The 12,267-nt window shown below is 39.9% G+C and overlaps 1 pseudogene across 1 annotated transcript; it reads left to right on the forward strand.

Moving 5' to 3' along the window:
* Positions 1-9,090: 9,090 nt before the first annotated feature.
* LOC309837264 (ski-like protein) lies at positions 9,091-11,139 on the forward strand (annotated as a pseudogene). The gene has a single exon. The product of its transcript is annotated as a ski-like protein (transcript).
* The last annotated feature ends 1,128 nt before the right edge of the window (positions 11,140-12,267 follow it).

Here is a 12,267-nt window from a genome sequence, read left to right on the forward strand (position 1 = left end):
TCTTTGAGCATTTCCTTATTTTCTGGAACAAAAAGATATCCCATATTCACTTCATACTTTCTCTGCCCTAGACCTGGGATCAGCCATTTTTCTGGAGGGACCCCTGTTTCCTTTTATTGGGGAATGATACCTAGAAGCCCTGATCTAGGCATTAGATGTGCTTATTGCTACTGGGGTGTCACTGCTTCTGGGCTTATTCAGTGGACAGAACTAGAAAACTTATATTTTAAAAATCATGAGGTAATATTGATGTTGCCAATTAAAGCTTAAGTTTTTCTTAGCTGCTATTATATCTATTTTTCTTAACATGAAAATCATGGTTTCTAATAACATTAACACATTTATTTATTTGTTTTATCCTATAATATACATGAAATAGTTTAGAAATTATAATACCAATGTACTAACAATAAGACTAGAATCAAATTTAAGATTTCTTTGCAGATCTTGTCCTTAGACACTCTCCCACATCCTACTTAGCACCACGTTCAAAAGAAACTTGAAATAATCTTTTCTTTCTAGTAATTATAGTAATAATTTGATGTACAGTTAGGTCCATATGCTTTAATTTATCTTCAATTTTAGTGTTTATTTTTTAAATTTTTATTTTATTGGAGTATAGTTGATTTACAATGTTGTGTTAGTTTCAGGTGTAGTGCAAAGTCATTCAGTTATACCTATGCATGTATTCATTTTTTTTTTAGATTCTTTTCTCATATAGGGTCATCACAGAATATTGAGTAGAGTTCCCTGTGCTATACAGTAGGTCTTTATTGGTTATCTATCTTATATACAGTACTATGTGTGTGTTCATCTGAAGCTTCTGATTTATCCCTCCCCCCCACAGTGTTTACTTTTAAAATAACATCTTGAATATATAACATTTTACATAGCCTAAAGTCAAAATATTTTAAGTACTATATTTGGAGAAATCTTCATTTCATCTTCTCCACCACATTTTTCCCTCTGTTGATAGGCAGAAATTTTTAGTAGCTTCTAAAATACTTACAGTGTTTGTGTTTATTTCCTCTTTCTTTTAAAAAGTCCTTTACTTCATGGGCATATATCCAGAGAAAACCGTAATTTGAAAGGATACATGCACCCCCATGTTTATTGCAGCACTGTTTACAATAGCCAGGACATGGAATCAACCTAAATGTCAATCTACAGAGTAATGGATAAAGAAGATGTGGTACATATATGCAATGGAATATTACTCAGCCATAAAAAGAATGAAATAATGCCATTTGCAGCAACATGGATGGACCTAGAGACTGTCATACTGAGTGAAGTAAGTCAGACAGAGAAAGACAAATATCATATGATATCACTTATATGTGGAATCTAAAAAAAAAGGTACAAATGAACTTATTTACTAAACAGAAATAGAGTCACAGATGTAGAAAACAAACATGGTTACTAGGGGGGAAAGAGAGGTCGAGGGGAGGGATAAATTGAGAGATTGGGATTGACATGTACACACTACTACATATAAAGTAGATAACTAATAAGGACCTACTGTATAGCACAGGGAATTCTTCACAATACTCTGTAATGACCTGTATGGGAAAAGAACCTAAAAAAGAATGAGTATATGTATAACTGATTTACTTTGTTGTACAGCAGAAACTAACACAACATTGTAAATCAACTATACTCCAATAAAAATTTAAAAAAACCTTTACTTAAAATAATTGAAATCTACAGAAAAGATGCAAGAATAGTTTAATGAACTATCCTTCACCTAATTCATCTGTTATTAACACTCCTCCATTTGATTTCTCTCTCTTTCTTCAAAGTATTGATGGTGTTATTTTTATTATTTTCTAAACCATTTTAGATCAATCTGCAGACATCATGACCCTTTACTCCTAAGAGAAAGGACATTTAAAAATATGTCATAATACGATTATCAATTTCAGGAAATTTAACATTCATTCCATATTTTGGCTAATATATATAGTCCATATGCACATTTCACTCATTGTCCCACTAATGTCCCTTAGGTCAAGAAACAACCTCTCCACAAATATTTTCGCATTTCTGCATGGTTAGGTCTTTCTGAGAAAACAAATTCTGGCAACCTGGGTTAAAGGGTGATTGAACAGCAGCCCTAAAGATAAAGACTTCTGGAGGCATAAAAAGTCTTCTCCCTCCCCATAGCTATTTTCTCCAGGAAGATAAAGTAGAGATCTCTCTAACCTCTCCCTAAATAGGATTTGTTGCATTCCAGAGCAAACATCTCTCTTCACCTCTAGAGGGAACGATGGGCAGCTATGAAGGCCGCGCTAGATAGGCTCTAGGATTCATAACTTTGGAGTTTCTCTTATGTAGTACAAACTCCACTGTATGTGCCCTCTTTCTGTCACCCCATGGGAAAATAGGGCATAAAAAACTGGTGCTAAGATTAGGTCAGTAGAAACAGTTCTATCTCTGATCCAGATCCAGAGGTTTCATGTTCCCCTGTGTGTGTGTATGTGTGTGTGTGTGTGTGTGCGTATAAAACTGTGGAAGTGAGATAACATCTCAGACCGTTTATAGTGCAGGACTTAACACTTTATAGCATTTTCCTCCCCAGATCCAGGATCCTATTGGGAAATGACATGTTGCATTTAGTTTGTCAAGTCTCTTTAGTGTCTTTTAATATTTACCTTTTAACTGTTTTTGGCCGCTCATCACACTGACATTTTTGAAGAGTTCAGACCATTTGTTTCATAGTTCCCTTCTTTCTTACACATTCGCAGATAGGGAGGGCCAACTGTACTCTTCTGCACCTTGATTTTTCACTTAACAATATATCCCAGGGAATTCCCTAGCTGTCCAGTGGTTAAGACTCCATGCTTTCACTGCTGTGGGCCCAGGTTCGATCCCTGGTCCGGGAACTAAGATCCCACAAGCCGTGCAGCGCAGCCAAAGGGGGTGAAAAAAAATATATATATATATATCTATCTCCCAGAGATTATGCTGTATATTAAGGCCTTCCTTTCTTTTCTATGGCTGCATAATCCTTCTTTGTTTGGATATCCTGTTTCCCTAGTGCGTATCATATACAGTAGGTACTCAGTGAGTGAGTGTTGAGAAAGTAGATGGTTCCAAAAAAAAAAAAAACGGGTAAATGAATGGGGAACAATTGAGCAGAAGAGCAATATATAGCCTGGACAGAGAATAATTTGGAGTCAGACAGACTAGGGATGCAAATCCAGCTCTCCTGGCATTGAGCAGTTTAGCATAGTGGTTAAGTAAGCAAGCTCTTAAACCAGAGTACCTGGGATTGACTCCACCACTCACTTAGCTGTGTTCCCTTGGGAAGGCTATTAAACCAACTGTGCTTCAATTCAGTTTCCTCATCTGTGAAATGGAAATAATAAGAGCAACTATTTCATAAGGTTATTGTGAGAGCTCAATAAATATTAGCTATACTTTATAGCTATAATTTTTCTAAACCTCAGTTTCTTCATATGTAAAATAGGGCTAGTAATACCCATTCAGCAGGGAGAGGGTTGAGGACTAAGTGAGCTAATGTCTTAGTATAGTGACTAGCACAAAGAAGTAATTAATAAATTATAGCTATCAAGACTAGGGGATAGAGGATTATCGGTACTATAAACTCCTGTGAAGGTTGGACTTTATTTTGTTCACTAATGCAGGCCCAAGCACAATACCTTTCACATTGGCTTTGTAGTTAGACAAATCTATTTGTGTTTAAATTCCAGCCAGGATCACACCTACAAACAAATTACTCAACCTTTCTGATCCATATTATCCTCATTGATAAAACAAACATAATATTAGTTTCTATCTCAAAGTTATTGTTGGAATTAAATAGAATGATTGGTGTAAAGCTATCTGATCTCACCTTAGATGATGATTAAAAAAAAGTAAAGCATATTGCTGCCCACGTATGTATGCATTACAAAATATTTTCATGATTATTTCTCTGTGGTAGCCATGAGAATGTGACTTGGAAGACCTCCAACCAGGGAGGGTAATTGACCAAGGCTCCAGCTGCTGAACGGTGAAATTCATCACGGCATTTGTACTGAGGCCATGCCTCCCATGGGCTGGCCCATCAATTACTGAGTGTGGCAGAATACTAAGGCAGACCTGTTTCTGGGAGACATGGGACTTCTCTGATCACTGACTTTGGCTTGGGGATTCCATATGGCTTTGCCAAACCTTCCTCTGACTGCAAGGAAGCCTAGGGTGCTTTCACCCAATCTGTTCTCCCTCTCTCCTTCACTTAGGGTCAGACTTACATGGTAGTCTGAAAGCTCTCTCAGCCTGTTCCAGAAATTTCCCATAATAAAACCTTTGCATGATTAATCCCATCTTGGATTCTTTGAGGGCCCAGACTAATAACCCCCTTGGAAAAGGATCACTTAAACATAATGAATATGTGCCTTTTTTTTTTTTTTGCGGTACGCAGGCCTCTCACCGCTGTGGCCTCTCCCGTTGTGGAGCACAGGCTCCGGACGCGCAGGCTCAGCGGCCATGGCTCACGGGCCCAGCCACTCCGCGGCATGTGGGATCTTCCCGGACCGGGACACGAACCCGTGTCCCCTGCATTGGCAGGCGGACTCTCAACCACTGCGCCACCAGGGAAGCCCGAATATGTGCCTTTTTAAATGCTAGAGTTCATGATGAGTATATTTAAATCCAGATATTAGCCAAATTTTATTTTGGAAGGAACAATGACTCAGAGAGGAAAGGAAACACTGTAAAAGGTCTGACCCTCAGTCACTTACTATTCCTGCTCCTTCTTTCCTTCATCTTCTACAGATGTTACGCCCAATAGATTTATTGCATTTTATCTCTGTCTTGGTGTCTGCTTCCTGGAGGACTCTAACTGACACAGCCATCCAGAGGGGCAGAACTCCTGGCTCTCGAAAAGTGTTTTATACAGAATGAAGGAGAAAAGCTGGAGTCAGGGTGGATGAGGGTGTGTGTGCAGATGGGCTATCAGTGCCACTTCCCATTTTGCCTCCAAAACAGTACCTGGAGATCAGTATATGCAAACTTGAGAGTTGAAATTAGCCAAAATTAAATTCTTCTAACCCACTGAACAAGCTCATCAGTGATATAAAAAGTGATTATGTAGTTTAGTAAATTAGAGGTCATGATTGGATGATGGTCTGGGGAATAGAGCACAATCAAAGCTGTGGAAAACTTCACATTCTTATGCCTTGGATTTTAGTTCTATTTTATTAGACCCAGGCAATAAGGTTAAGGAAATGAGTCTCACAACCAATTGCCAAATGAGTTTCACTGTTGTGCTTTATTGCCCCAAATATACCTCAAGCCCCTGAGGGAAAGAAGAAAAGTCAGATAAAAGGTAAAATAATACCAGTGGCAACGTAAGAATACTCTTGAACCCTTTATGAATGTCAGGGCTGGGTAGCCCCTGGTGCAGGAAAACATTGCCTCTGGCAGGTAGCACAGAGCCTTATTGAGGAAGTCATGCAACACAGAGCCATCTCTGTGTCCTATTTGCTGTCCCATTTGCTCCAGGAGCTGTGAGTGGATATCCCAATACCACTGTAAGAATTAATTAGATAAAATGAGCATTGGGAAGTTAATCATTGGCCTAGATTCTGGCTCCCTGGATACAGTCATCGTCAGGATAACCTGAACTTGGTGGTCAATCATTCCACAAGGGATATACAAGATATGAATGTTCTTATACTCATTTTGTGAAAGGAAAAAGTCACACCTTCACAAACATTTTTTGTTATCTGCATAAAGGAACTTTGATTTATTACTTGGTACATATTTTGCAAAAATTAAGAAGACATATATTAAAATCTACCGTATGGTATCCAGTCATAATAGAAGTCTGGCAGTCAAAATAGAAGCCCAAATGAATGAATAAATGAAGTGGCAAAAACTAGATTTGATTTTATATCTGACTCCCAAACCCATTTTCTTTTCACTTGACCATGATGTACTTATAAGCGGTCATTTCCTAATCCCATGCAAATTATTCTGTGAGAGGAATAAATGCTAGTAAGTAAAATAGAAAACTGCCATTTTGGTGCAAAGCTAAATCACAGATTCTCCATAAATGTTAAATAACAATGGTAGGGGACTTCCCTGGTGGTCCAGTAGTTAAGACTCCTTGCTTCCAATGCAGGGGGCGCGGGTTTGGTCCCTGGTCAGGGAACTACGATCCTGCATGCCACCTGGAGTGGCCAAAAAATAACAAAATAAAATAAAAATGGTAGAAATCCATCGGTGGCAGTGTGCTTAGAATTTATAGAATCACACAGAATCCCGGGGGGGTAGGGTGGGGGAAGACCATTAAAGTCATCAAATCTAGGGGTTTTCAAATATGTTCAGGTAGTAGAGTTCCTGGAACTCACAGTGTTCTTTGCAAAACTTCACAGATTACTAACAGCTAGTATTATATAAACGGGAAATGATTTCACTAGCAGATGCCATGATGTAATGGGAAGGAGCAGGCTTTGAAGTCTCACAGATTGGACTTTTCCATTCACTAGCTTGTGACCTTGAGTAGGTTAGTTAGCCTTTCTGTGCCTCTGATCCCTCATCTGAAAAATGGGGACGTCTCCATTTCAGAATTGTTAAGGATTACTTTTGCCAGATGTAATGCTAATACCTTGACAAATGGTAGCTACAGGTCCATAATTCCATATGTAAAATGCTTGGAGCCAGATTTTTTCAGAATAAGGAATTTTTTTGGATTAAAAAAATGTAATATAGGGGCTTCCCTGGTGGCGCAGTGGTTGAGAGTCCGCCTGCCAATGCAGGGGCCACGGGTTCGTGCCCCCGTCCGGGAAGATCCCACATGCCGCGGAGCGGCTGGGCCCGTGAGCTATGGCCGCTGAGCCTGCACGTCTGGAGCCTGTGCTCCGCAACGGGAGAGGCCACAACAGTGAGAGGCCCGTGTACCGCAAAAAAAAAAAAAAAAGTAATATGGGACATATGTCTTATAAGTAACACCCCAGCTGAGGGTGTTGGATTATGTCTTATAAGACATAAGATATGTCTTATAAGACATAATCCAACACTTATATTTCTGCAGCATTTGCACCAAGTTTATTAAAAATATAAACTTCGCAAACCATCTTGAATTTAATTGGGGTTTTGGACTTGTGGATAAGGGATTGTAAACAGGTATTAGTATTATTTGAAGATAATACGAGTGCTGTATGTATGTATGCAGGTCTCCATAGCTTAAGAAAATATGCATTTTTTATGAGGGATGCTGTTGGTATCAACCCAAATCCTTTTTGCCAGTTGATGTACCCATCCTCCAGCTGCTGCCAGTGGTGGCTGATAACAACTCACAGTTGTCCCCTTCCTGGAACTAGCCCTCAACCAAACAGGAGCCACCTCTCTCGGTGGTGACGGAAGTGGGGAGAAGAACTGTTAATGACTGTCTGACATAATCCCTTGCCTTAAAAGACTAATTTGGGGACACAGTTCTTGTTTTAGAGTTTCCCTGTGGGATTAGACCAATGCCGGTCTTCGAAACCACATTCTTCTTTAGTTTTTCTCCCCTCTCCTATGCTGCTTCTATCTCTCCTCTTTTCCTAAGAGCAAATCCCTCAGGCTCTGCTTCTAGGGAACCTAACCTAAGACATTTGGTGCCAAGAGTAGTCCTAGAAAGCAGATTCTAGGAATGGGATTCTCAAGTTGGATCACGCAAGGACTGGATGGCAATGTGGTAGATGGAGTACGAGATTCCCTGGCATACTGTGAATGTAATTGAAAAGACTTGCACCTACAGTGAATTGGGGTGGAATACAGGCGGAAGGAAGGGGATGCTCAGTCTAACTGGCGCAATGTCTAAGACGTGAAAGATATATGGGAGCCGTCGGGACCCCGGAGACCGGGACGCCCGTCACCGCCCTCTCCCGCCCCCGTCGCCGTCTGCGCCGCGCGGGGATGCCCCGGGCTCCACCCGGCTGGTCGGCGCCCAGTGGCTGCGAGATCCCTGCTCGGCGCCCCACGCGCCCCTCTCTCTTCTGACCCCGGGCGGGCGAGGGAGGTGCAGCCTTAGGGGTGGTGAGGTAAACCCGAGAACTTCCCGGGGCGAGGGTGCACGGGGGATTTCCACAGTCTTCCCCGCGGCCCCCTCAGTGGGGTGCTGTTGGGAGTGCCCTGGGGTGTTCCGAGACCGCGGAGGGGGAGGGGAGGTGTTTGGGGACTCCTTTTCCTCCACTTCCCGCGACCCCCTTGCACGCCCCGAGGCGTCCCAGGTCCCTTGCTGGCGCCCCCCACCGCCGCCGCCTCGGGTTTGAGGTGGGTGGGTGGCTTTGCGTGGGCCGAGGATTTCAGGGTTTGGGGGCTCCCCCATTCTAGGTCTCGCCTCCTGCCCTCTTCCTTGGCCTGCGTTGGCTGAGGTGTTCCCGTAGGGGGCGAAATCAGTACGTTGGCTAGTGGCCTTGGTCCTTAACCCTTTGGATTTGTTTTAAAAGAAAAATGAACAGTAATCCTTGAAGATAACTGGGCAATTTTTCTTTAGGTTTCGTTTTTAATTGTACAAGTTCAAGTGGAGTCAGAAGCTCTTCTTACTGGTGTGAGGACTTATACAAGCCTTCATTTTGTCTACACAGACCAACAGATCATCATTTCTAGAGAAGATACTTTTTTCTCTCCTTTTTTGGTGTCCTTGGTACCAAATACTAAATTCGGGTGCATAATTCTGACACAAGTAATTGCATAAACTTTTCACATGTTGTGCTTAAAGCCAAACCAAACTGTTGTGTTGAACTTGGACATCTTGAGTTGAGAGAACTGGTAACTTTATTTTAATACATATATATGAAGAATTTAAGAAAATAAAGGCTTCCTCGGACGTGTGCCTCTTAAAATTATTTGCTTTGTTATTAGACATAAAATAAGAAATTTTCAGCACTTGCAGTGAAATTACACTAGAGTACAAGCAGAACCAAAACAAAGTTGCAAAATCTATTGACTAATTTAGGGAGATGTCTCTTTGGAAATTTAAATTTTCTGTGAGAGTAAGTTACCATAAGTATTGGTATACATTGCTTTTCTCTCCTCAAATAAGTAACTAAATAACAACGCAAATCTCAGACTTATTTAACACAATAGTTTTTAGCAATGGAAAACCTACAGACAAATTTTTCCTTGGTTCAGGGCTCAAATAAAAAACTGAACAGGACGGAAGATGATGGCAGCCCTCCAGTGAAAAAAATGATGATAGACATTCACGCAAATGGAAAAATGATGATAAACAAGATGCCAACAGTAAAGAAGGAACACTTGGATGACTATGAAGCGCCAATGGAAACTGATGAAGAGCATGTCAAGAGAACCTGTGCCTCTGTGCCTGAACCTTTACATTTAAATCCCAGTTTGAAACACACTTTGGCACAATTCCATTTTAGTAGTCAGAGCTCTCTGGGTGGACCAGCAGCATTTTCCGCTCAGTATTCCCAAGAAAGCATGTCACCTACTGTATTTCTGCCTCTTCCATCTCCTCAGGTTCTTCCTGGTCCACTGCTCATCCCTTCTGATAGCTCCACAGAACTCACCCAGACTTTGTTGGAAGGGGAGTCTATTTCTTGTTTTCAGGTTGGAGAAGAAAAGAGACTGTTTGCCCCAAGCCCTAAATTCTGTTCTCTGAGAATTTTCACTCCAACAAATAAATACAGTATGTGATGAATTGTACATCTATTGTTCAAGATGTACATCAGACCATCTTCATATCTTAAAGGTCCTGGGAATACTTCCACTTAATGCCCTATCCTGTGGGCTGATCACATTAACTGATGCACAAAGACTGTGTAATGCTTTATTGCGGCCACATACTTTTCCTCAAAATGGTAGTATACTTCCTGCTAAAAACTCATTGGCTCAGTTGAAGGTAACTGGCAGTGCCTTTGAAGTGGAACATGAATGCTTAGGCAAATGTCAGGATTTATTTGCACCCCAGTTTTATGTTCAGCCAGATGCTCCGTGTATTCAGCGTCTGGAGTGCTGTGGAATGCTTGCGCTCCAGACATTTGTGATGCATTCTCACAGATCACCGGACAAAAGGACTTGCCACTGGGGCTTTGAGTCAGCCAAATGGCATTGCTATTTTCACGTGAACCAAAAATACTTAGGGACACCTGAAGAAAAGAAACTGAAGATAATTTTAGAAGAAATGAAGGAGAAATTCAGCATGAGAAATGGGAAGAGGACTCAATCCAAGATAGATACACCACCAGGAGTGGAATTATAGTCACGGTATCCAGTTATAAAGCAGGAAGGTGACCATGTTTCTCAGACACATTCATTTCTACACCCTGGCTACTACTTATACATGTGTGATGAAGTGGTTGCCCCAAATGTGTGGCTTACTTCGGCTGTATCCTAGCCTAAAGAGGTCACAAAGACAGAGGCAAGTAGATCTACACTAAGACATTCAGAGAAGCCTCACAGCAGTGGGAAACATCAAAAAACAGTGTCTTATCCAGATGTCTCACTAGAGGAACAGGAGAAAATGGATCTAAAAACAAGTAGAGAACTATATAGCCACTTAGATCCATCAGTTTCAAATAATTCTACAAGCAAAAGGAAACCTGAGTCTACCACTTGCAACTTAGCCAGAGACACAAGTAAGGCGGGAATTGACCGTGATGCTGCAGCTTCATCTCCACTTCTTGTCAAAGATGTCATTTGTGAGGATGATAATGGAAAAATCATGGAAGAAGTAATGAGAACTTATGTAAAACAACAGGAAAAACTGAACTCAATTTTGCAGAAGAAGCAACAACTTCAGATGGAAGTTGAAATGTTGAGTAGCTCAAAAGCTGTGAAGGAACTCCCTGAAGAATAGCAGAATTTACAGAAAGAGCTTGAATCTTTGCAGAATGAACATGCTCAAAGAGTGGAAGAATTTTATGTTGAACAAATTTAGACATAAAATTAGAGCAGGCAATGAAACAAAAATGTACCTGTGACTCAAATTTAGAAAAAGATAAAGAAGCTGGATATGCAGCACAGCTGGCAGAACTGAGACAGAGATTGGACCATGCTGAGGCTGATAGGCAAGAACTCCAAGATGAACTCAGACAGGAACGGGAGGCAAGACAGAAGTTAGAGATGATGATAAAAGAGCTAAAGCTGCAAATTTTGAAATCATCAAAAACTGCTAAAGAATAGAAACCTTTAAAGAGATTCATCTGTGTGTTCCCAACAGGGTCTATTTTTGTTTGTTTGCTTTGGTAATTGAATTCTGAACAATTTATCTGCATGAAAATAACTAGACATTGTATCCATTTGTAGATCAGAGAAAGTGAAGAGATTATATATTAGTATATAAATTTTTACATTTTCCAAATGAATGAAAATGTATGTTTCTTTGTACTTTTTTTTCAACCAGCTCAGTAACAGTACTTTATCGTTTCAACTATTAGATAATCTGCCTATATTTCCAATGCAATTTAGCAGTTGCATACTTTTTAAAAGCTGCATTGTGTTATGGAAAATAGTTTTGATCAATTTTGTTATCCATATTTCAGATTCAATTTTAGATACAATGGTGGCTTCATAGTTCATATATAGAGCTACTCAAGGAGTTGAATCTCCATTTTTTTTTCATGAACACAATCTCATTTCTAAGTTAATATAGTACACTCATTATTATAATCAAAATTTGCTTTAATTTTGTTCATATTGTGGAATGAATTTCCACCAGTTCTCTTCTATTTAATGTCTCCTAAGAGACATTTTGTCAGTAGAGGAATTTCATTGATTAGGTTATAGCACACCCCATGGGGAAGGATAACATGCTTTCTTATACACTGCTGCTAAACACAAGAAGCAGTTATAATTAGATTTTCTGTTTAAATGTGGTTATATTCAGAAAAAAATTTTTATGTAGCAACTTTAGAAGAGGGAATAAAATGTAATAATTTTTGAACTTTTATGTTGTTAATAGTGGTGTGAAAATATTAATGTACTTGAGAAAAACTGATACCATTGATGTATATCAGTTTCTATACAATCCATAATCCTCCTGTACAGTTTCTCTATGTAGTTGTGGGTCTTACTGATATTTATATAATGGATTTGTTTTCCTTAGTGGATTTTTCCTTTAAATTGTAAAACATTAAACACTTTGAAGGCTAAAAAAAAGAAAAATATATGGGAAATAGCAACTATAAGGATTGTGGAAGTGGGTGACTGATGCTGAGTCTGATGAAAGACTGATAAAAGAAAATGACCTAAGATCTATTAATCAACAATTTAAAACAAAGGACCTCACTGTTAGTATTTAAAGAGACCCTC

This window comes from Grampus griseus (genome assembly GCF_964374135.1).
Source record: "Grampus griseus genome assembly, chromosome: 1".
In the NCBI taxonomy this organism is placed as follows: Eukaryota; Metazoa; Chordata; class Mammalia; order Artiodactyla; family Delphinidae; genus Grampus; species Grampus griseus.